The following is a 23,767-nucleotide window of genomic DNA, read 5'->3' as shown; positions in this document are numbered from 1 at the left end:
AGCATCTTGTGTAGGCACAGCTGGAGAGACCTGGACAAGGTGGAGAATAGGAACAAAAGAAATCTCATGACATTCAATAAGGACAAGTGCAAAATCATGCAGTTAGGAGGGAAAAATTCCATGCACTGGTACAGACTGGGAACAAACTGGCTAAGCATCAGCTCTGCAAAAAAGGACCTGGGAGTTACAGTGGACAGTAAGTTGAATATGAACCAACAGTGTGCTCCTGTTGAGAAGAAAGCTAACAGCATACTGAGCTACATTAGTAGGGAAGTTGTCAGCAGATCAAGGGAAGTGATTATTTCCCTCTATTTGGCACTGGTGAGGCCACAACTTGAATATTGTGTCCAGTTTGGGGTGCCCCAATACAGAAAGGATGTGGACAATTTGGAGAGAGTCCAGATGAGGGCAAAAAAATGGTTACGGGGCTGAGTAACATGACTTTTGAGGAGAGGGTGACGGACCTGGGCTTATTTAGACTGGAGAAGAGAAGACTAATTTAATAGCAGCCTTCAACTACCTGAAGGGGGGTTCCAAAGAAGATGGGACTAGGCTGTTGTCAGTGGTGGAAGATGGCAGAACAAGGATCAATGGTCTCAAGTTGCAGCAAGGAAAGTTTAGATTAGATTAGAAAGGAAAAACTCTCTCACTAGGAGAGTCATAAAACAATGGAACAGGCTACCCAGGGAAGTTGTGGAAACTCCATTCGTAGAGGCTTTTATGATCCAGGTAAACAAACACTTGACAGATAATCTAGTTGGGGATGGTCCTGCTTTGAGCAGGGGATTGGACTAGATGACCTCCATAGATCCCTTCAATCCTAAATTTTCTAATTAATTTTTATGATTTCCATGGGTTACTTGTACAATGGTTCATCCTATTCATAGCCATACCAGAAGAACAGAAACACCACTAGTAGCAAGAGAAATGTTGGTGGGGCCTCAGTGCGTTAGTGTGCCACATGCTCCTATGGTCAAAAGGGTGATCCTGAGCCTGGTGAATGGGACTGGCTTGGGGTTGTCCAACATCATCCACGGTCCACAAAGTCTGTGGCAAACTCAGCCCACTGAATCCCCAATTACTGTTATCTACCTACCTCTGAGTCCCAGGGCAGAACAGCTCATTCCCCATGATGGCTGCATAGTTAGTCTCTGGAGCCATAGGTAATTTCATAAACAAGATGGTGTGAGGACTACAAATCCTACTAAAGCAGTGACACAAGCCTGAAACCATAGAGACCTGGCTTCAAGATGTATAAAGTGGGAAACTCCAACCTGTGAAATTAATCTCCTTGCACACAGAGAAACCATGTGCTTCGGGGGCATTCGCTTCCCACACTACCTCTTAATTTTGGGGTTTACCTGGCTTGTTCACTACAACTATGGAAAGCCCAGGAGGTCCATCTGAACTCAGACTACTGCTAAAAACATTATGGGAAAGCTCAAGGGACAGGGCCCTCTACAATCCAAGCTGAGCCCTCTACAAACCTGCTGCACCCCTGGAGGTGCTCCCTCCAACACCCAAAGCCCATGTGCCCAGGAAATACCAGGAATTTGCAGACATCTTCAAAAAGAAAAATCTGGACATTCTTACTCCACAATGAGATTACAATTGTCCCATTGACCTACAGTCAGGAGCAAACATTCCTATGCAACATATTTATGCTATGTTGGAGTCCAGACTCTCCACTCTCCATGATACCTAGATGAGAATATAACCCAGGACTTTGTATGCAGGTCTTCTTCATCTGTAGGAACTTGTGTCCCCATTGTTCAAAAAAAAAAAAGGATGAGAGTCTCTCTCTGTCTGTCTATTATTGAACACTGAATCAAATCACTATTAGTAATCAGTACCTTCTGCACCTCAGCCTGGAGCTGCTTGATCAACTCAAAACAGCCCAAGTCTCCACCAGACTTGATTTTTAGGAAGCCTATAACTTAATATAAATCCACTTTGGAAACAAATAGAAAACTGCTTTTAAGATGTGGTACAGGCATTTTGAATACCTAGTCATGCCCTTTGGACTTACCAGTGCCCCAGCTACTGTCCATGGCGATGATGTGCTATGAGACCTATTGAACCAATTGGTAATTCCATGTTCCATTGGCAACATCCTGATTGTCTTGAACAAACCTAGCCAACCTGCAGCACACGTCCAAACAGTACTGAAAAGACTGTTAGAGAAATGTGTTCAACCAAATGACAATGAAGTTCCTCTCCCAAAGGCCTGAAAGTGGACCCCAGGAACTTTCAGGGTGTCCATGAGTGGAAGGCCCCCCAGAATGTCAAAGAGCTCTAAAGATTCCTAAGATTTGTGAACTTTTGCTGCAGATTCATTTCAAATGATGCCCAGGTTGTCAGTCCCCTCACAACACTATTGAAGAAGAACTTCCAATTCTCTTGGTCCAAGGGATCTGAGTAAATGTTCAAACAGGCCTTCATCTCTGCTTCTGTGCTTGTCCATTCAGAGCCTGCTGTGCCATTTGTGGTAGAGACAGATGCATCTACCACAGCCATAGGTGCAGTGTTCTCCCAGTGGTAGGGCCCAGAACAGACCCTATACCCCTGCACTATTTGTTTTCCAGAAAACCTACCAGAACACAACAGAATTACAATAACTTTTATTGGGAACTCCCAGACATGCATGTGGCCTTCAGGGAATGGTGGCACTACCTTGAAGGAACATGACACAAGGTGCAGGTCTTCACAGACCATAAGAATCTAGAATACCATAGTTACTCAATTTTAAGATGAGGGTTTTTCCCTCATGCAACATGGGGGGAAGCCCCTCATCTTGGAATTGAATGCAAGGACACTCAGGGTGGGGGGTGGGACAGGTGGCTATTGTAGCTTAGGCTCCAGCCCCACATAGCTGCAGCTGCTGCCTGTCCTGTTTCACTCTTCACCACCCCACAACCTCTGCACCCTCACCATCTTTGCCCTGTAGTCTCCCCCACCCCCATGCAGCTTCTGTTCCCCCACCTGCCCCTCTTCCTCTCTGCCTTATCTTTGCTTTGTACACTTCAGCCTGGGGCACTGAGCATGGCCTCAGACCAACCCCATAGCAACAGTGTGCAGCCCAAATGGCTGCTATGGGGTCAGGCTGGGACTGTGCTCAGTGCCAGAATGAGGCTGTGCTCAGGGCTCAGACACCAGCCCAACCCAGCCCTATTCTAGAGCCACACAATGTTGTCAGTGCCTCATGACCCATAAACTTGCTGACTCTGCTTCAAGCTGCCACCCAAAAAAACCCCTTCCCCCTAAAAAATAGGCTGCTCTCTCTCTCTCTCTCTCTCACTCTCTCTCTCACTCTCTCTCTCTCTCTCTCTCAACAGCCCCACCAAGTATGAGAGGGGGTCATTTTCACTTGGGATAGATCAATGTGCATCCAGGTCTGGCTAAGCTGACTATACTTTATGTAAGCCATGACTCACTGTTAACAGGCCATCTGGGAACAGAAAAGACTTCTGGTGGCCTTGCTGCATGATATCATTTGAAACTTTGTTCACTCCTGCTATCTTTGCACCTGCACTACTAAAAGATCTGTGCAGAAAGCAGATGGGCTTCCACAGCCTTTTCCTTTCCCCCTCTGGCCCAGTCTACCTAAACTGTCATAGAGATGGCAAAATCCAATGGATATTCCATGATCCTGACAATGATGGACTAATTGACCAAAATAGCCCCCTTAATTTATCTAATGCACAGGATTTCCTTCAGCTAAAGATAGCCAAATTATGGTTGGACCATGTGGTTGCCTTCATGGTCTTCCAGACCACTTAACCTCTCACCACAGGCCCCAGTACATTTCCCAATTCTGGTGTATTTGCTGAGTCCATGCCCAGCTGTTATCTGCATGCCATACACAAACAAATGGTCAAGCAGAGAGAATAAACCAGATTATAGAACAGTACCTGTGGTGCTACCTCAATTTTGCCACTAGAAAACTGGGCTCCCCTGCTAACACTCATCTAGTTTTCCTATAACTACTGCACACATACCTTGAATGGGCAAACACTCTTCTTTGTCAATTATGGGTTCCACCCTCATCTACACTCTGCCCTGCCCATCAACTCCAATAACCCTACAACTACAGGCTGGGTACAACATATTCATGAAGTCCAAAAGGAACTAAAAATCCAGCTGGAAAAGGCAAAAGAAACCTATAAATGACAGGCAGATCAACATTGGCATCAGGTACCTGCTTACTCAGTTAGACAGAAAGCATGGCTGTCAACAGAACACCTCCACAGCTACTGGCTGTCACAGAAACTGGATCACAGGTACATCTGCCCCTTCCATATCAACTTTGAACTGCAGCTCCCCCCAACACTGAAAATCACCTGATCTTTAACCTGTCTCTATTTAAACCATACACAGAAAACATGCTCCTTCACCAATCCCAACCTTTTCTACAACCCATAATGGTCCACAGCAAAGATTACTTGGTTAAAGAGATCCTGGACTCAAAATGGCAGTGAGGAATGCACATGGGAATCTGTAGAAAAAATCTATGCCCTTGATCAAGTGCAGAACTTCCACAGGGACCACCTGGGAAAACCTGGCCCATCACCTCCTAGAAGGGGTTATCGATAAGGGAGTAATGTTGGACCATGACCTAGAACCCAGGGCCTTGGCCTGCCTGGCGCAGCAGCTCACCCCAGTCCATTGCCCCCCCAGCAGAACACAGGTGGCCAAAACCCTTCCTCTGAGCTTCCTACTCCCTGCCACCAGAGTGGCTAGCCAAGGTCAGCTGACCTCTCACCACTTTCCATTTAAACCCCAAACCTGGAAAGGGAAGCATTCAGGCAACATGATGCAACTTTATACCTAGGCTTCTATACCCTTGGCTTGTGCTGCTAATGACTCTGGGTACCTGACCCAGCTAGCCTCCTGACCTCATTCACATTCTGCCTGACCCTCTAAATACCTAACCCAGCTCTGGCCCGAGTTCCTGGATACCTGACCTACCTGTCTCCCTTGACCTTGTGTTTTGCCTGCTCCTGTGGATCTCTGACTTGGTTTCCCAGACAAATTTCCTGGCTTCTGACCTACTGGCTTCTCCTGACCCTGAGGAGACCCCCAGGCCTGGCTGCCTATGACACTGGGTTGGGCTGGCAACTGTCCTTCATCTCTTGTATCTTGACTTGATAATACCAGGCAGGTCACCTACAGCCAGGTGTATCTCTGAAGCACTGCTCTTTCTTGTCGCTGACTGAGTTCAATGATGTGAGTTCAGAGTTTGCTGTCCGGGCATTTTGATTGAGATAAAAAGAGAGGGCAGGATGTCATAGCTTGCTGAAGGACTGTTTTCTAGCTATATTTTTCTATTTCCCAGAAAGACTGGGGTAATATTTTATGTGGGCCTCTCTATTTTTTTCCGCTGGCCCTAGAGACTCAGAGGATCATGGGAAATAGGGCTGGAATAATACAATCAGTTATGCATCCACTTAGGACTTTTATCTCAAATGTCTTTCCTTATCTTATTTTTGAGAATATTGAGAGAAAGTGTCAAAATCTTTCCTTTGAGGTTGATCTCAGCCACTGCTGTACTCCTGTCCACAAAGCCTGTCACCTTGTCATCAGGTTGGGTGAATGTAACTTGCCCTTGACAAATCTGGCTGTTTCTTATTGCATTGTTATCCTCCAGGTACTTAGAAATAGATTCTTTGGTATGCTCCAAATATGCTCCAGTATCTTTTTAGGTATTGAGATTAGCTGACCAGTCTGTAAGTATATGGGTCATCCTTTTCCCTTTTTTGCTTAAAGGAACAATGTATGGATTATACTCAAGAACATGCTTGCCTTCTCCCATGAGTGCCATTTTACTGCATAACTTAGAGCTTCACAGGAGAAACTCATTCTGAACCACATAAATGTTCACTTCTGCCATGCCACTAGCATCCCAGTGCAGGGTTGGGTATATCAAGTTTTTACAATTCCAGATAAAAAGATGGAGTGTTTCTTGTGCAAACAGTCAGAGACTAAGTAATTAATCCTAACAGTTAACATAAGCAGGGAAGCAGGTGGACATCGCATGTCCATTTTCAATGGGATATGAGAACATCTAAGTGCAGATTCAGTCACATGATTTTATTTATGTATGTATGTATTTATTTATTTATTTATTGGTCAGAAATGCCGATTCTTATGTATGTAAAGTGCCTGCATACCATGAGTGGACAGTCAGTCATAAGAAAATTTAAACTAACATTAAGCATAATTGACCCCATAGTTTTTATTTACACTAATATGAGAGATTTTTCCCATAATTTCAATGGTTTATTATATATAAAGTGATACTTTTGTGTTTATTCTGTTGTTTATCATTCATATAGCGATGTGACTCTCATATCTTTCAAGTGGTGAATTATGGCTTTTGCTGGTAATGGTTCTAATCAATATAAGATTTCATCACAAAAGAGAATAGAAATCATATCCATATTATCAATTATGAGAGGAATCTATCGTGAGCACAGACAGTGCCTCAATACTTACTCTTCCAAGACTGAAGAGCACACAACTAGTAAACAAGTCTGTGTATTTTCAGCATACTACTGATCACTTCCCATGTGCTTAACAATAAATCAATCTGTTTTCCAGGTATACGTCTCCAAAAGTAGCAGTGATGATGCCACAGCATCATTATTTTCCTACAGAGGTGCAAAATGATTCTTTATTCTTGCCTTGAAAAGTTCTATCTTGCTCAAGCCATAGTTTTTTTAACTTGCTTATGGTGCAGGAGGGAGCTGCAAAATATCCAATTCCTACAGAGCATACAATATCTGAATATGCCATAGTGAATTCTCAATCTCTGCCCACAGACACCATGTCAATGATAACAAAGTAGGAGTGTAACCTTTTGAATGCATTTTGCATGTTCCATCACTAGTTCAGATATAACCTTTTTGTCCTCTTTATCTCAGTGATGCATCCAGATGGGCTCAGAACATCCAGTTTTCTCATTGTCATATATGGGCATGCACAGTCAAGCACCCTTCAGCCCTCAGCAAATGAAGATCTGTTGCAGGTGTATTTATCAGATCCGCTCTCAGAATTGCATCTGTTTCAGGGTGTAGTTCATATTGAGCAGGGCTGCTTTTCTGCATGCCCTTTGACTCTGATTAGTTACCAAATAGCTGTGTATAGCTACTGTTGAAATTGATGAAAATCATGACTTTTTATTTCTTAGCTAATCTTCATTAGTTGAGTTCTTTTTTCCATGTCTCTAACCCATTTCCAAAAGCAAACACTTGTATTAAACTTGCAGACAAGTTTGGTTCCTTTGTTTATGTCTGGAGCCAGTCCATTAGTCTTCAATTTTTGTTCCCATTGAAGTGATAAGATTCTACAAAGCACTAGTTGAAATTAGATAGATTTCCCCCCCTAAACAATTACAGTATAGGAACTCTTAGCTATTAAAAAAGAGAGCTTTGGGGATATTATCAGTTCAGTGTAATGCATAAGCTTCAGTTATTATATCATTATAATATATGGCCTTATGTCCTTTACCATTGATTTGCTTACATTTTTAAAACGCTCAATCTAAAACCATTTATCTGATAAATTATTGATAAATAAATGTTTCTGATGAAAAAAAATGTGATCCTCAATCATAAGTCAAGTTTCAAACAGCAAGATAAGTCAGAAATAAAGTATTATAGATCCACATATAAATGGTTTATGTAGTCTATATAGAATGATTTTAATAAACACTTTTTATTGCAAATAAAAGAGAGTGTAGATTGGGTGTTCTTCTGTATCTATTGCTTCATACTTTCCTGGGCTGTAATCTGTATTTTATCCTAATTGAATTCAGATATTTTTGTCTTGGAAAGTACCTTCAGTTGGTGCATAAAATCTACTAGACCACAATTTTATTCTTGAAGTGTGAAAAAGTGAACAGAATTTATTGTGTGCTGACCATAATGATGAAAGGAATGTCAAGAAATGCATACATTTTGATGTTGCTGTAGAAGAGCCTTTCAATGTAGCTTCCTTTCTGAACTCAGAACTTTTTCTTCCCTGACAAATGGGATAGCTATAGAGTTAATTTTTTTGGCAGTTCAAGTTGGCAGTAATGGTTTTGAGGGCTTAACTGAATTCCAGAGCGCTTGGAGCTTCATTTGCTTTGTGAGTGGATGTGTTCATGCCTAAAGCTAGAAGTGATAATATATGGGTTGCAATTATGCCATATTTGCTGTTGCATCTGTGCTACAATTCTAAGATATGGATGCATAGCTAAGTTTATAAATATGCACGATTTATAGAGAAAATGGAAAAAACGCAAGTGTATTCAAACAATTCCCTGTATGTTTTAGCGGTGTTTACTTTAGACCAAGGTCTGACAGTATTTCATTATAAATGCAAGGCTTTGTTTTCTTTTCCCATTCCCTCCTCCTCCACCCCCACAAAGTTATAAAATGGCTGAAAACCACTTCTGGCTTTTCTTTGATCTATAAAGCAACATATAAAGCCATAATACAGATCTCTTCTATGCTTCTTCCTAACTGCTTCAACAGCTAGCCAAAAATGTACATATATGTCTATTTTTAGTGATAGGATATGAAATTAGCTAGGGGCTTGCAATTGTGAGGGGAAATTTGCTGTAGCCCTCTTGCTTTCTGCACAGTGGAACTGTGTTCCAGAATCTAAACTGTCAGTATTTTAAAAATTAATGGCTATGATTTTCAAGAATGGCAATGTATGTTTGCTGCAGGTGGTAATCCCATGATAGAGCAGTGCTTAATACATGGACTTTGTTTTCAGATTTGCACAGCAAACTCTGATAATGTTCTTTTCAGATTTTACACATCTATCATAATCATTTTCTTTATTTTACAGACTCAACTTGTGTAGCATTTGTGAAGAGAAGCCTAATCTTCTGCTCTGATCACCTGGAGTCATGTTATCATTTCATTGGTCTTAGAAGAAAGCACTAAAAACATCTGGGTGTTGAGGACAAAAAGAGATTCATTTCATCACCTTTGTTCTTATTCTAAAATAGATGTACTGGACCCACCAGATGTGCATAAGGACACGAAGGTTGGTGGATTCACTAAAAACCTGATGTTTCAGAATGATTTAATATAACCATTATTTATAGATAATAAATTATGATTGTTTTACATAGAAAGTTAAAATCATATGTTGTTGATATACAATATGTAAACATTTGAGATTATTGAAAGAAAAAGCCTGATTTGTGTCGTCACAAAACATATGGAACTGATTTTACCTTGGGACTAAGCAGGTACGATTTCACTGAAGTGGGTTTGCATAAGCTTACGTGCCAGTGATTCTGTTGCTTGTATATTATGTGAGTTACCCATTACCCTCCTTCACTGTAAACTTGACACATTTGTAAGTGCATTATCTATGGAGTAAACCACTTAAAATACACAGAGAAATAGTTCAACATAATGGAATAAAGGAATTCATTTTCACACACATTTATCTATTTATGGGAAGCCCGTTGATAATGAACTTAATCAAACGTTTGTACAATATATGGATTTTAGTCAATTAGGTCCCGATTCAGAAAATCATCCTTTTTCAGGATAGCATTTAAACTTGTATGCAAGTAAGATGGAAGCACAAAACACAAGTGCACTCTTGAGTAGGAATCTTAGTTTCTTGTAACATTTAGACCCAGAGGGACTATTCGTTTTGGTTTTATTTTCACCAGATACAATTCCAGAGAATCATTAAAAATAGGGAAGACTTGCTTGATCAACAATTGCAACTCCCTGCCCAGGCAGAAGTGTCTTGTGCTAAGCATTCCAAATAACAGTTTTCCAATGGTTCCTTGGAGAACTATTCAGTCAGGCATAGCTAGGATACAGTTGCCCTGGTTGCTGACATTTGGGGGCAGGGGTGGGGAAGAAGCAAAAAAACCCCTGGCTCCTGCTGACAGCCACAGGGAGGTGTGGCAGCAATTGGAAGTTGCCACTGTCCCTGTGACTCGGGTGCCCGGCCATGTTGCTAATGATAACTGTGAATTGGCAGGTTTTATTTGATCAAATGTTCAGGCCTACCCCTACCTATTCTATCATTTCTGTGTTCCATCTAATCTCTAAACTACAGGATGACATGGATACAAAAAATACATGCAAGAACTGACATTTGTGGCTCTCTAACAGGAAACATATGCATGAAATAACCATTTGGGGGATATAGCAAATCCAATTTGTACCTATGCTATCTTGTAATAAACTACATAAAACTTTGGAGGTCCTCGGAGCTATAGTCATAAAATTCCACTGATGTGGACAACATTGCCACATATATAACAGAGAAGAGGAGGTAATTCTAATTGTGACTGTATCTGTGATTGCCGTCTATTCTTCTTTTGTAGAAAGATTTGTTTTAGGATTTCTTTTAGCAAAATGTTCTCCAGCTATTTTTCTAGATAAATAATTTTACAAATAATATGTGTTCTTATTCATCTTCCCCATATCCTGTTATAATGGCTATCGGAAGGCATATTGATTAATAAAGATGGAACTTAATCTTAGTGTTGAGATGACATTGTAAACTGCATGAATTGAGCTTTGCTCTCATTTTAGATGATATCATCAGGATCCCTCAACTGAATTACAGTCTTGTAATCAATCTCTTTCTGTCTGCTACTCTGCCTAGCAGTACTGTAATCATACTGCATATCCACTCTCTGTATAGAAAGATATAAAGCAAATAGGAGGCAGAAAGCAAGCCATCCCTCATCAGAAGTGAACACGTATGCAATTGGCACTAATAAGCTATTCCAAATATTAAAATATTTAAATGCACACAAGAAATAACAGTAGAAGTTCAAATCATTCTTCAACTGGTTGATGTCACTGAGAGCTTTGTTACTGGGCTCCCTGCACACCAGATCATGCATATGGAAATATTAGAGCCAGTTTAAAAGCTGGTGTGAAGAAGGGAATTTTGCAAAAGTCTTCTCCCCTTTTCGTGAATAAAGATTTTGTCAAAATTCTGCAGTTGGTAAATTTTCATTTCTTCTCTTGCTGTTCATAAAACATTTTAAATTCTAGTGAGGAATTGTCCTTGATTTTAAATGGAAAATTAAAATAATTCAGCCAGTGCTAATGAAGATGATTTTAAAGCAAATTGTATGAAACAAATAATTCAATATTCACAAGAATGTAACATCCCAGTTGCACTCAACCTATGACCTGCAGGCCAGATGTGGCTCACTGAGCCACATTATCCAGTCTGAGTTTCCTCATGGGTCTGGAAATTTGGCAGTGGTGGGGAGTGGTAGTAACATGAATTTCTTCCAGAGCCACAATGATTAATGCTGATAACACTCCCTTCCTTACCAAATTGCTAGACTTGTGAGTAGCTCTGCAGGCTGGATGATATGGCTTTGTACCCCAGGGGCCAGGGACAAGATTGAGCATACAGGGATGAGTCCGTGAACAGAGTGGGGCTGCATCTGGATTTAACTTACGGGGCTAGGCCAGGCTGCCACAGCCAGACCCAGCTCTTAGGAATGGGCCAGCACATGGGGTCATTTCACAGTTGTGTCCAGGACATTGGGTCAAGCCAGTGCATGAGGCCAGATCTGGTGAATGGCATTACACTTGTAGACCATCCCTGCATGGGCTCTGGCCTATGGACTAGCCCTGTGTCACTCATTTGACTCATGGGGCCAGATAAGTTGAGTATCACTTTAATAGCTCTTTGTCTAGCAAATAGTTTGAAAAGCATTTGAAGTCTTGTTAACATTGTGAAGTGTGAAAGGTGAGGGAAAGGTTGTGTTGCTTGTCATGGAGATTTACCCCAGTGGTTCCACCAAAAGGGTTTGCCTCCATCCTGTAATGGGCTGTCAGGGGAGACTCTAAACCATACTATGAATTCTGATGTCAAAAGCAGAGAGCCACATCCTGTTTTATTTTCAACACTTATAACACTTATAACCCATCAAAAAAACCCATACTAATATCACACATATATATTGGGAACTGATTATATTAGCATTTATATAGTACCTACTGCTGTAGTACCTAAACAGTTCTCAAGAAAAATACATCCACATTGAGGTTTTCAATTTCATAGAATCACCATTTTTCCCATAAGTTTTAATCTACAAAAAGGGAAAAATTGCAGTTAAAATGTTAAAAAATCTGAAAATGTAAATTTAAGGAAATAGCAACTGTTATCTCAGCTAGATTATATAAATACCACATCTCAGTGCAGATTGGTTTTTTTTTTTGCTTCTTCTAATTATGTTGTAGATCATTGTATATAAAAAAAATCGTAGGATTATGGGTCATCAAAATTCTATTAACCAGATTCTTGGTAAATTAGTTTAACAGTGAAAGAACCTGGAGTTATTTTAATTTATTTACAGGCTCAGTGCAATGTAGTGTTTCATTCACTGCGGTGTACCACTTCAGGTGGTGAAATACACAGAAAGTAAACTTAAAGGTGCACTTGTGAGTTGCATGTTATTGCAAGTGTTTTAAACCAAAGAGTGGAAACCAGATCTCTTCATAAGTAATGGATACAGAGAGTCAAACAGCATGAATTAGACAGTGATAATGGAGCCAAATTGGCCCTACACCAGCTGAGAATTTTGTTTGTGTTAATTGGTGCTCACGTGTTAATTCGTGTCCATCTTAATTCATTTCCAGTGAATAATTAGTATACCATCTAGAGATGATTTGTAGGAGTTTCTGTAGGTTTATTTGATTTCTGCTACTTTTAAAATGTTTGCATCCAGTGTGGTGTGTATATTGCTAAAAGGATACTATCACTTCTGTGTGGCTGCCTGCAGAAAACTATTTCATTATAGACATGGATGACAGCAGCGTAAAATTACAGCTTCTATTCAAAACAAGAGGATCCTTCTTCATGAAACGTTGTTGAGCTTTGTTTTGTACTGCTCGGCACTCCAGCATTTCTAACCTAAAGTCTCCCATTTCATTTTATATTAAACCACTTATTTGGGAAAATGGAACTGAATAAGAATCTTTCTGTGTAAAGGAGTGAAAGAAGGGCTCTAGGATCTTCTTCTAAAATATAAACTCATTGTATTCTTTGATCAAAACTTTTCATGGTGAAACTGCCTCTCAGCTTAGTAATTGTACAGGGGACAACAGAGAAAATGCATTATGCAGACAAAGGCAGAATTCCCAAAACATTGGAGGTGTTGGATCTGTATAATCCCAGTATCCCCTACATGTCATCTAAAAGATATAGCAAACCACCCTGCCTGCTGTCAGGAAGTAACAGGCACATAAAAGATGCCAATCCCAAAAAACTGTATATGTCATATTTAAGGACAAGGACTTAGATCTACAAAATGCATAGGCACCTGGGTCTCCCTGGACTGGCCCAGGATGAACTTAAATCCAAAATTTAGATTCTTAAAAACTGACACTGCTGCTGCCTAAAGCACTAAGCACCTAAAGTCAATAAGGGCATATTTTGCATCTGTAAATTTCCCCTAGCATCTAAATTTCTACCTCTGGGCATGCTGAAGTCTTGACTGAGTTGAGCAGGTAGGTGCCAAAGCCCTATGAGGATTTGCACATCTGTCCTGCACAAAATACTGCTAAGTGAAGACGTAGTGTCTCCTTTTATTCAACAGCCCAGTCAGTAGTCATCCAGGATACTGGAAAATCATGCTCAATTATCTTTCTTCTAAGATAATTAAATCTGATATCTCACTCTAAGCTATAAAATTTATTTGCTCTACCTTTCTGGGTAGAGCAAGAATAAGAGGCAAGATAAGGGCAGGGGAGCCTAGAAATTTCCTTGGATGGCCATGCAGGAAGTACTGTTCTCCAAAATATTTATTACTGGACTATGCTGTGAGAAAGCAATTTATCAGGTAATTGCCATGCTCTCCTAGCTTAGTTGTCCTCAGGCTTTTTTCTTACTTACACATTTTCTGTGGTCTTGAGTTAAAGGATACAAATAGATAAAATTGTATTTTCCATCCTTTTATTGAGAGCAAGGTTTATCTTCTGTGTCTAGTCACCAGTCTCTTGCTTATATTTATATTGTCTTTTCTGTACACTACTGCCATATAGATTTTAGTTTACTGATGTGTGCTGTATTATAACTGTAACCACTTCAAAGTGTATATTCACATCCATCTTCTGTTTATATGGAGTAAAATGCTCTTGTAAATGTTCAATTTATCTCAGTGTTAAGATAATATTTTACTAGGGAGTTTTATGGAGACTTAGGTCTACCATCAAATAAAGAATTAGGATCATATTATGAAATCACGAACCAAAAATGTTAGACTTTTGTCCCTGCCAATAAAATTTGGACATCATAAAATTTTTCCCTGGAAAGTGGCTAATAAGCAGCTTCCACTGTCTCAACAATTTCATTCATATAGGATTTTAGTGTTATTTTGTTTAAGGAAATGTAGGAATTTTACTCAGTTAAAACAACACAGGTATTTTAAACAGCAGGACATAATTTCAGACTATTTGCAGTCAAGAGGTTTCTGCTGAGCAAACTGCTCATTCAATTTAGGAATGCAGATTATAATAATTTTCCTATCTCCCTCACAGCAGGATTCTAGCCATCATTTTGCAGACTCATAAGTTGCAGTATGATATAACTAGCTAACTTCAGTTCCAGGTAACACACGCTTCAAGCATATTCTCATTAGCTCAACTTAGTTATAATGCAAAGCTGCTTAGTTTCACCAAGTGAAATGGGATACACTTAAATTGCCTCATGTAATATAATACTTGTTTTTAATACATGCAAAGTGGTTTATGATGGCAAAGTTTGTAGAGCATGAAAATTGGTGGGGAAAGCGGCGGTTTCTGACTGAAACTGTCAAAGAAGTCATATTTTAAACCACTTCTTTTTAAAGAAGCGGAGCATAAGAAGCAAAAAGCCAATAAGAAATAATCAGCCTAGAGATGTGCAAATTTAATACATTAACCTTTCTCACACATCTGTTCTACAAAACAGGAAAATTATTAAATAGAAAAGTGATATACTCATTATTGTCCAACACGCACTAGTCAAATGAAGTGTTATAAAATGCCAGCTTGCCAAAAGTCTAAGAAAGAAACACACTTGTTTGTTTTACTGAGGAGTGGGATAATGTTCAAGCTAAGTCTGCTCAGTTGTGAATTATTTATTTAGCATATGCAGTTTCAGCATGTTTCAGCCATTTTAAGATGAAGTCGTCACCAGTGTAAAGAGTGTGAAGGCCGCCAGGTAGCATTGTAAATAGACACAAGTCAACAATATGGGACATGGTTTGAACTTGTCCACAAGGGCATTTGTTGTCATTGCAAAGGCCCCATTGGTATAGATTTGAGGCACAGTGACCCTGTCTAGTTTGAAAATGGTTGATAAATACACAATTACAGTGTGGCCAGTTAAATATTGGTTGTCTGACTATAGGGTCAGAGATGATGTGGTGATTGATTGGTGTTTGTGCTGACTATTGAGTAAGTAAGGAAAAGTCAAAGGGTTTTGAAAGGGTGGATCATACTGGGTGCCTTAAGGGCAGCCAAACTATTAGTGGGTGGAATATGTCCCATTGCAGTGGCAGCATAAGATTGTCCTGGAGCCTGGCTAGTAAATTTACTTCAGCATTTGTGTGGTGCAGATGAGGGAGGTCAATGCTACCGAGTACTGGTAACCATGAGAGTGAAGTGGGGTGCAATGTGTCTGACACAAGATACATTATAGCATGCAGTTGGGTGTCCAGTAGTTTGCTGTGTGATGAATGAGCCCATAAGGAACACAGTAATCCATTTAATTCATAGTTGTGGATTAAGTTTCTACTTAATACCATTCAGTGAAGTTGTTCCTAGGTATGTTAATTCACAACAATTGTTTCCCTCCTCCCCCCGCCCCACTTTCATTTTTTAAACACTGAATGCATACAGCTTAATTCTGAACACACACAAAAGTTGATTGCAGTCAGACCCTGAGAACAATGATGGTTAAATTGCACCTATTGCTACACCTTCAGAAGCTCACACAGGACCTGCCAGTTTCTCTCCCCTGGCCTCTTTCAGTACATAAGTAAGACTGCTAGGAAGGTGGTGGGTTGCCTCGGGGCCCTACCGATGACACCCAAGCATGTGTCTCATTTACAGATGCAGTCACTGGCATCACAAAGATGTCACAATGCCTAGAGGAGAGCTGCTTCTGGGAGAAGAGCAGCTGGCTCAGACTGAACCTGGGCAAGAAGCAAATGATGCTGTTTGAAAGAGAGAAATGCTTCAGGCTCCAATTCAGCAGGCTTCTTAAGTACATGCCCAACTTTGAGGATATATCTTCAATGTGATAACTCACATTCTCAAAGAATGACCCAGAGCACTTTTCCTCCTTCTGCTAATGGCAGCTGTCCCTTGTTTTGTATCTTGCAGATTTTTTTTAATGTTTTTATTAAGTCGACACAAGGAAATAGCAATAATGGCAAATACAACCATCTTCCACTTGCGGTTTGGAATCTCCACCATTTCTGCCCATGTGAGATCTATGAATACTCAACTGTGATTTATGGTTCACATCAACCAGAGCTGAAGATGGATGCGGGGCAGAAACTTCATTTTTACATACTACTGTACTTGCTCACCTACTCCACATATGTTTCCAGCCCTAAATCAGCCATTCAAAGTTGGGTGGCATGGCTTAAAGTGAAATTGAAGCATAGAGACTCAGTAGTTTAATGGCTGCCAAAATGGCTCCTGCTTCTCTCTGGCTCAGCAAGCAGAAGGGGTGGAGTCTCAAGCCAGTACCAACTCCTTAGCAACTGTGAGAGGGTTAACACTATAACTTATGCCTGAAGCAGTAATTGAGCTGGCTCAGGCAAGTGAGATACTGCGTGCAGAAGCCATGACTCTGGAAAAAAAAATCTTTATTTCTATATACTGCCTTCCAGAAACAAGGTCTGAGTCTTATCTGGGAACCTGTGGTATGTGAGAAAATGTGGTATGTCTTCTTACTTCTGTGAGAAGGGTTATAGTGAGAACAATGTCCCCATACACCAGTTTCTTTAGAGATTACCAGCTTATTTCCATTGTTGATTCAAGGCACTCATGCTCTCTTCCAAAGCATCAACAGATCTGTAATATAGCCATGAATAAGTCTCTATTCTTCATATGCAAGGGGATCTGTGCTCCTCTGGGACAACACTACTAACAAAGTTCAAGATGAACAGTATGAGAGCAGCTCTGTCTGCTGAAGAAGTTTAGTCATGGCATAAGTTTTGGATGAAACCAAATGAACACAGATCAATTATGGGCATTTTATGAGACTCCTTTTTTGACAAAACATTTTGTTATACCTGGTGTGATGAAGGTTTCTAGTTGTATTGATATATGTTCATCCCAAGCAAATAATTATTTATCTTCTTTCGAGAGGTGGGAGGGGATAAAAGCAGGTTACTCAGTGAATTCCCTAATGAGGCTAGTTTAAACAAATTTAATTAACCTGGGAAATTCAAGAATACTAGGGTGACAGACAGTGTCAAAAACTAATGGATGGATGAATACAAGAGTTGAAATTATCAGAGCTCTCCCTCATGATGCTTGGAGAAGCCAGGATTTCTCCCCCCTACAAGGATCAGGCTTCTGAATCTGCTCCTGAACATAAGTGAAGAGCCAGGGCCATTTGTATGGAGGACCCATGTCTCCCCAGTCCTGTGCCCAATCTCTCTGCTGTGTTGTTCCAGTGGAGCTATACTGCAGGATCCTTTGGAATGATTGAGGAGGTCATTTTGGAGACAGCTCCTGGTTACGGAGACCCTGTAATCTCTGTTGAATAAAACCTTTGGAGCTTTCTTTATATGTAGAAGGCCTATGCAGTCCTTTGGAGCACCTCCAACTGGTTCACAGGTCAGAAAGTAAACTAAATAGGACAGCTAAACTTCTGTTCCACCATTTTTTCAACCACTGCGTTTTAGAAACATCTAAGCACAAATATGACTGGTGAACATGACCTGAACTGTTAGGCTAACACATCCTTGGATGTTATACATTTTATTACATATGTGTTAGGGAGGCTTCAGTATCTAGGCTTATTGTCAGGATGCTGTAGAAGTATTTTATTTGCCATATGTATCTCATCTGTGTGGCCTTAAATGGACTCACATGGGTATTCATTTATCTTTGTCCCTTACCTCATGCTGAAAATATACACCTGCAGTTTCTTTTGCTTATCTTGTGTTTCTGTGCTTTACTGTCTTGCTTTTATCATCAAGCTTCTTAATAGCTTCTTGCTCTTTATGAAGCATTTTTAAACAACAAGACTTCTACTAAAGCTAAGCTCAGAGCTGAAGAGAAAACTATCCATTTGTTATGTGGAGTTAGGAAGATGTAGGCCTTGGAAAAAATGTTTGGGAATTTCTTTTTAGATTATCTGTTGTTTGGTTTCTTTGTTTTTGATTTTGTTTTTATCTGTTTGGTATCTGTGCTGCTGTGTTAGTTTGCTTGCTGGAATCCTGAAAGCAGCATTTGCCTTTCTAGCCTGTATGTCCTTTGCCTACTGGTGGTTTTTTTACGTAGTCAAAGCTCATCTTCAGAGGGCATGTCTACACATGAGTATTTACTGTGCAGTAACCAAAATTACTGCATAGTATGGGTGCGTGTCTACACATACATGCCCATACTGCACAGTAAATATGGTGATTTATATGGACTTTAGCATAAATTTGATACCTGCATTATGCAGGTATCAAATTTATGCCCAATTAATTACTGTACAGTAATGCACATGTAGACACATTACTGCAAAGTAACTAATAACCCAGGGGGCCTTCCCTGCTGGGTCTGCCCAGCCACTGGGGGGCTGGTCTGAGCCCCACCCTAGGGGTCCTGGCTGGCTGCCCTTCCATTGCTTCAATGGGGAACTAAAGTTAGTCCCAAGTGCTGGCAGCCATATGTCTGAAAGCTAGAGCTCCCACTGGTGGCCACAGGAGCACATAGTAGGCTGATCTGACCTGGGACTAAATTTAGTCCCAGGTCACCTGCATGTGGAGTCGCTGTCTTACTCCCACTTCCCACTTAATTTATGGTACAGTAAATTTGAGCCAGTGTAAATGTAGATGTAGACATGCCCAGAGAGCCTTATATATAATGTTTGAAGACAGTGTAAAATTTCCCCCATTTTAACCTTTGTTCTCAGAGTCTACGGATTTGAAGCTAATCCTTATTTAATGCCAAAATATCTGAAAAGTGTTGGAGACATATATGGAGACCTGATTGAAAATAAATCTCATGCTAATACTGTGGCCAGGATGCAGTGGCTGGCAATCCATGTTGCTGTGGGTCGAATTCCCTCAGTCTTGTTGAGTAAATATACACCTTCCTAGACTATAGATATAGATATCTAAAGATTCTTTGAATCAACAATGGAAATTATATATACATATATTCCATATATATATATAAAATATGTATACATATATTCCATATATATATATATATGTATGTATATCCATTGTTGATTCAAAGAATACAATTCAAGGAATATATACAAAGCTAGTCTATAAATATAGATATCTACCCTACCTCCTGCCTGACTTCAGATTAACACAGATAACTACCTGTCTCTGCATGAAACCAGAGCACAGTTGCATGAAGCAGGGCAATGAGTATCCGACTGTTGGCTTTCTATTTACAGTTTTCTTTGAATGTAAGCATCTGCCTTTGGTTTTTTGGTTTGTTTGCTTGAAAACTGCTTGTTTTGATTTACTAAGAAAATCACATCAACTATTCTTCACTTTGAGATGACTTTTAGTTCTTGTGTATGACTCTAAAATACTGACTTTTTTCTTAAAGTTTAAATCTGCTTCCTTCTCAAGGACATGGAACATAAGAATATAAGAGGTGCCATTTACTGGGTCAAACCATAGGTCCATTTTGCCCAGTTTCTTGTGTCAAACAGGGCCAGAGAGTGGATGCTGAAAGAGAGAATGAACAGGGTATGACTTGGGTTTTTTTCCACTCTCACTTACAGCCTCCAGTATTTAAGGCTAGGTAGAGACATTACACTTAGTGTACTTTAGTACACAGAAACCACTCTACAGCTGTATGTGACAGGGAACCATCTCGAGGCCGGTCATGACATTGGTGAGTCCACCTGTGTATGGCAGTCTGCCCTGCCCTGCCTCCTATGCCTTTGATGTTTCCAAAAAAATAGGAAATATGTCTATATGTGAGAGGCTGCCCATTTGGTTACCCTGATGCCAAAGGCAAAATGCCTGGCTCTGAATCTCCCCTTAAACTGTGTCCCATGCCTTGCAGATAGCATCCAATTCACACTGGCCCTTTAGCTGGACTACATTCAACCTCCAGCTCACATTTGGCCTCAGGTGTCCTCAGACATGCCTTGGCCTCTCTGCCAACTTCACTGGGGCACAACTCCCCCCCACTGGGGCTTCTGGGCCTTACACCCCTTGGGCCTCAGGCCCCACTCAGTGGATTTGGGCCCTGTGCTTTTCTGTTGGGGTGTGCTCCCCTAGCCTTTTTCCTCCATGGGGTACCCACAAGGCAGCAGGGGCTGAGGCTTTACAGCATCCCATCCTCACCTTTCACTGGGGAGGCACAGGTGTGGCATTTCCTGGAGACTGCCCCACCACTTCATCCAGCTCCAGCAGGGTGCAGTTTCAGGTCTTAACCAGGACCACAGGAGCCTCCTCCATCCCCATAGTTTCTAACCTGACCTCCAGATGTTTCAGGAGCTGCTCTCCTCAGGCTGTGCATTGTTGCTCTACTGGCTCCCTAGATGTAACTGTAATTGGACCTAACCACACCTGTTGGCTGTTCCACATCCTGCTGGAGCACCAAAGGTGCCCTGCCACACGGTAAAATAACAGACATTCATGGCACATAAAGTGCTTTTAAAATGGCTGATCCTGCTCTAAGAGTGTAGACAGAAGTGAGAATTTTTGCCTGATCTGGCCATAGAAAGTGGTCTATAGCCGTGACCAAACACAGGTGTGGGGCTGCAGACAGCTGGGGGGGTTTCAGCCCTTGTTACAAGGTGGGACAGGTATATTGGAGCTTTCCTGAGGTGGAGATGCTCCAATTCACCCACCCCACCCTCCAACACCCACTAAGAAACCCCTGGAATGAGCTCACTCTGCTCTACCTCCCATTCTGAAAACAGCTGGGCATGGCAGAGAGCTGGCAGGAAGGAGGTGCCACTGCTAGGGGAAACTGGCTGCAGGCTGGCAGCCAGCAGCTAGATTCCCCTCTCCAATGGAACTAGCACTGAACTACTTCTTAGTCTGGGGGATCACTGTAACTCAGAACACTTCCTGCAAAGCTTTCTCAGCTGCAGTGAGGAGCCACACTTTCATCTGCACCCTTAGTTAACCCTGGATGGATGTGTACAAACCTAAAGTGCTTTCTGTTAGAATGCTTTATCAAACATCTGTACCATACCCCACTGAGGATTAACTTAGAGTGTGATTACCGTGAAGGCACCAGAAGTGCAAATAGAACTTTGGTGTGCCTTAGCCAATATGTTGCAAACAGGTCCAGAGTGGTGCTCCTCCCCCTCTATTCAGTATTGGTGAGGCCACAGCTTGAATACTGCATCCAGTTCTGGACACCACACTTCAGGAAGGATGTGGATAAGCTTGAAAGGTTATAGAGAAGGGCCACTCATATTAGAGGCCTGGAGGTTAGGCCCTATGAGGAGAGACTCCAGGAACTGGGTTTGTTCAGTCTAAGAAGGAGAAGACTGAGAGGTGACCTGATAGCCGCCTACAAATATGTCAAGGGTGAACACCGAGATCTAGGGGAGAAACTTTTCAGAAAGGCATCCCTTGGGAAGACAAGTACTAATGGGCACAAGCTAACTGAAGAAAAATTTAGGCTGGACATAAGGAAAGACCTCTTTTCCCTAAGCGTATCTAGAATCTGGAATATGCTCCCAGCAGAGGTGGTGCAGCCGCCACCCTTTTAGGTGTTCAAGAGGAGGCTGAGTAAGCACCTTGTTAAGCTTGTTTGAGCCCAATAACCTCCTGCCCATGGCAGCGGACCAGACTTGATGATCTTACAGGTCCCTTCCAGTCCTTTGATTCTATGATGCCACCATCCCAGAGAGCATCCCTCAGGGCTGCTCTGCCCAAGCATTGGGCTGGTCCCAGCCCCTTGGCTGCCACTGGCCAAAGTCAGTAACAGCCTCTAATCCTAGCCTCACATGCAGTCTGCGCTATATGCTTCTGCCCACCAGGTTGCCTGGGTGGGGGAAGTGGATGCATGGAGCCCCCCTGCTGCAAGGGCCCCTTCCCCAGCTTGCTGGTTTGGGGGCTCTCTTCACCCTCCCCCCTTTTTCCAAACAACCTGGAAGCTGCAGCCTGAAGATGCATATCAGGGCTGCTGTGGATTTTTGGAACTGGGCTGGGAAGGGGAAGGGAGCCCCCCTTCTATGAGGGCCCCCCATAGCTTGCTTGCTTGGAAGTCAGGGGGGTCAGCCCAGGTCCACATGGCATGGGGGCTGCCTTCCCCTTGAACCCAGTTCCCAGCACAATGAAAAACAGGACTGAGCAGTTTCCCCTCAAGCATCTCTTTTTCTTAAACTGAATAGGCCTAGCCTCTTTAGTCTTTCCTCATATGGAAAGCCTCCAGACCACTAATCATCCTTGTTGCCCTTCTCTGTACCTTCTCTAGTTCTGCTATATCCTTTTTCAGGTGTGGGGACCAGAACCAGGCACAGTATTGAAGGTGTGCAATAACCATGGATTTATAAAGGAGCATAATCATAGAAGCACAGAAAATTAGGGTTGAAAGGGACCTCAGGAGGTCATCTGGTCCAACCCCCTGCTCAAAGCAGGACCATCCCCTAACAGATCTTCTCCTTTGTGAGGTCTGCTCCCTTTTGGGGTCTCTGGCATGTCACCTAGAGGAGCTTCAGGCTGCAGTTCAGACACTGCATGCCATCAGGGATGGTTAGCAGGAGATGGACTCCTACTGCCAGGCCTTTCATGCCCTGGAGATGGAGGGCAGACCAAGGTCACCTTCCAGGACAAGGGAGGACTTGGGAACTTCCCATTCTGTCCAGCCAGGGGGTTGGACCAAGGTGGTCAGGGGCCCCAAGTCCCACTGCACCCACTGGAGCTTTGCAACAGGTATGAACCTCTTGCACCCCAGCAGAGCCTGCTAAGCTGCCAGCTCCTGCAGGCAATACAGGCTCAACTGTAGCTACTGCCCCCACTCTCCCTAAGATAAAACACAAAATGTTTGTCTTGGGAAACTCCATCCTGAGGGGGACTAAGGGGGCAATCTGCTGCCCTGACCCCTTAGCCTGGGAAGTATGCTGCTTCCTGGGAGTCTGTATCCATGATATTGCATAGAAGATCCCTAAGCTCCTCCAGCCCACTGACCACTACCCTATGCTCCTTATCCAGGTGGGTGCAAATGACACAGCTCAGAGCAATCCCAGCTGGGTCATGAAGTGCTACAGGGAGTTGGGAGTGGGGCTTAAGGGGTTGGGGGCACAGGTGGTGTTTTCCTTGATCATCCCAGTTTGGGGCTATGGGCTGAGGAGGGAGAGGAGGATCGAGGTAGTAAAACAAAGACTGTGGCACTGGTATCATCATGAAGGTTTTGGCTTCCATGACCACAGTCTGCTCTTTGGTGAGAGGCAGTGAGCTGCTGGGAAAGGATGGCTTCCAACTCTCTCCATTGGGCCAGACTGGATGACCTTCTCCACCAGGGGGATGGGGGGACTACTGCCACTGCTGGCCTGCTGAGTAACCCTTGCAAAGCCAGCAGGTCCAGGCACTCAAGAGAGCCCACCAATGCTCCAGCCC

General features: G+C 42.1%; 1 protein-coding gene across 2 annotated transcripts in view; it reads left to right on the top strand.

The window, feature by feature from the left end:
- Nucleotides 1–23,767, top strand: part of HS3ST5 (heparan sulfate-glucosamine 3-sulfotransferase 5) — a 312,118-nt gene that overhangs the window by 143,533 nt on the left and 144,818 nt on the right. For both annotated transcript variants that reach the window (XM_090031424.1, XM_090031425.1), the window contains exon 2: nt 8,842–9,042. The gene's annotated coding sequence lies outside the window, so the exon portion shown is untranslated. The remainder of the gene's footprint in view (nt 1–8,841; nt 9,043–23,767) is intronic.

Source organism: Crocodylus siamensis, chromosome 1, assembly GCF_052110815.1.
Source record: "Crocodylus siamensis isolate JL-2025a chromosome 1, ASM5211081v1, whole genome shotgun sequence".
NCBI lineage: Eukaryota > Metazoa > Chordata > Crocodylia > Crocodylidae > Crocodylus > Crocodylus siamensis.
Note: the sequence above shows the minus strand (reverse complement) of the source record. Positions and strands in the feature narration are given on the sequence as shown.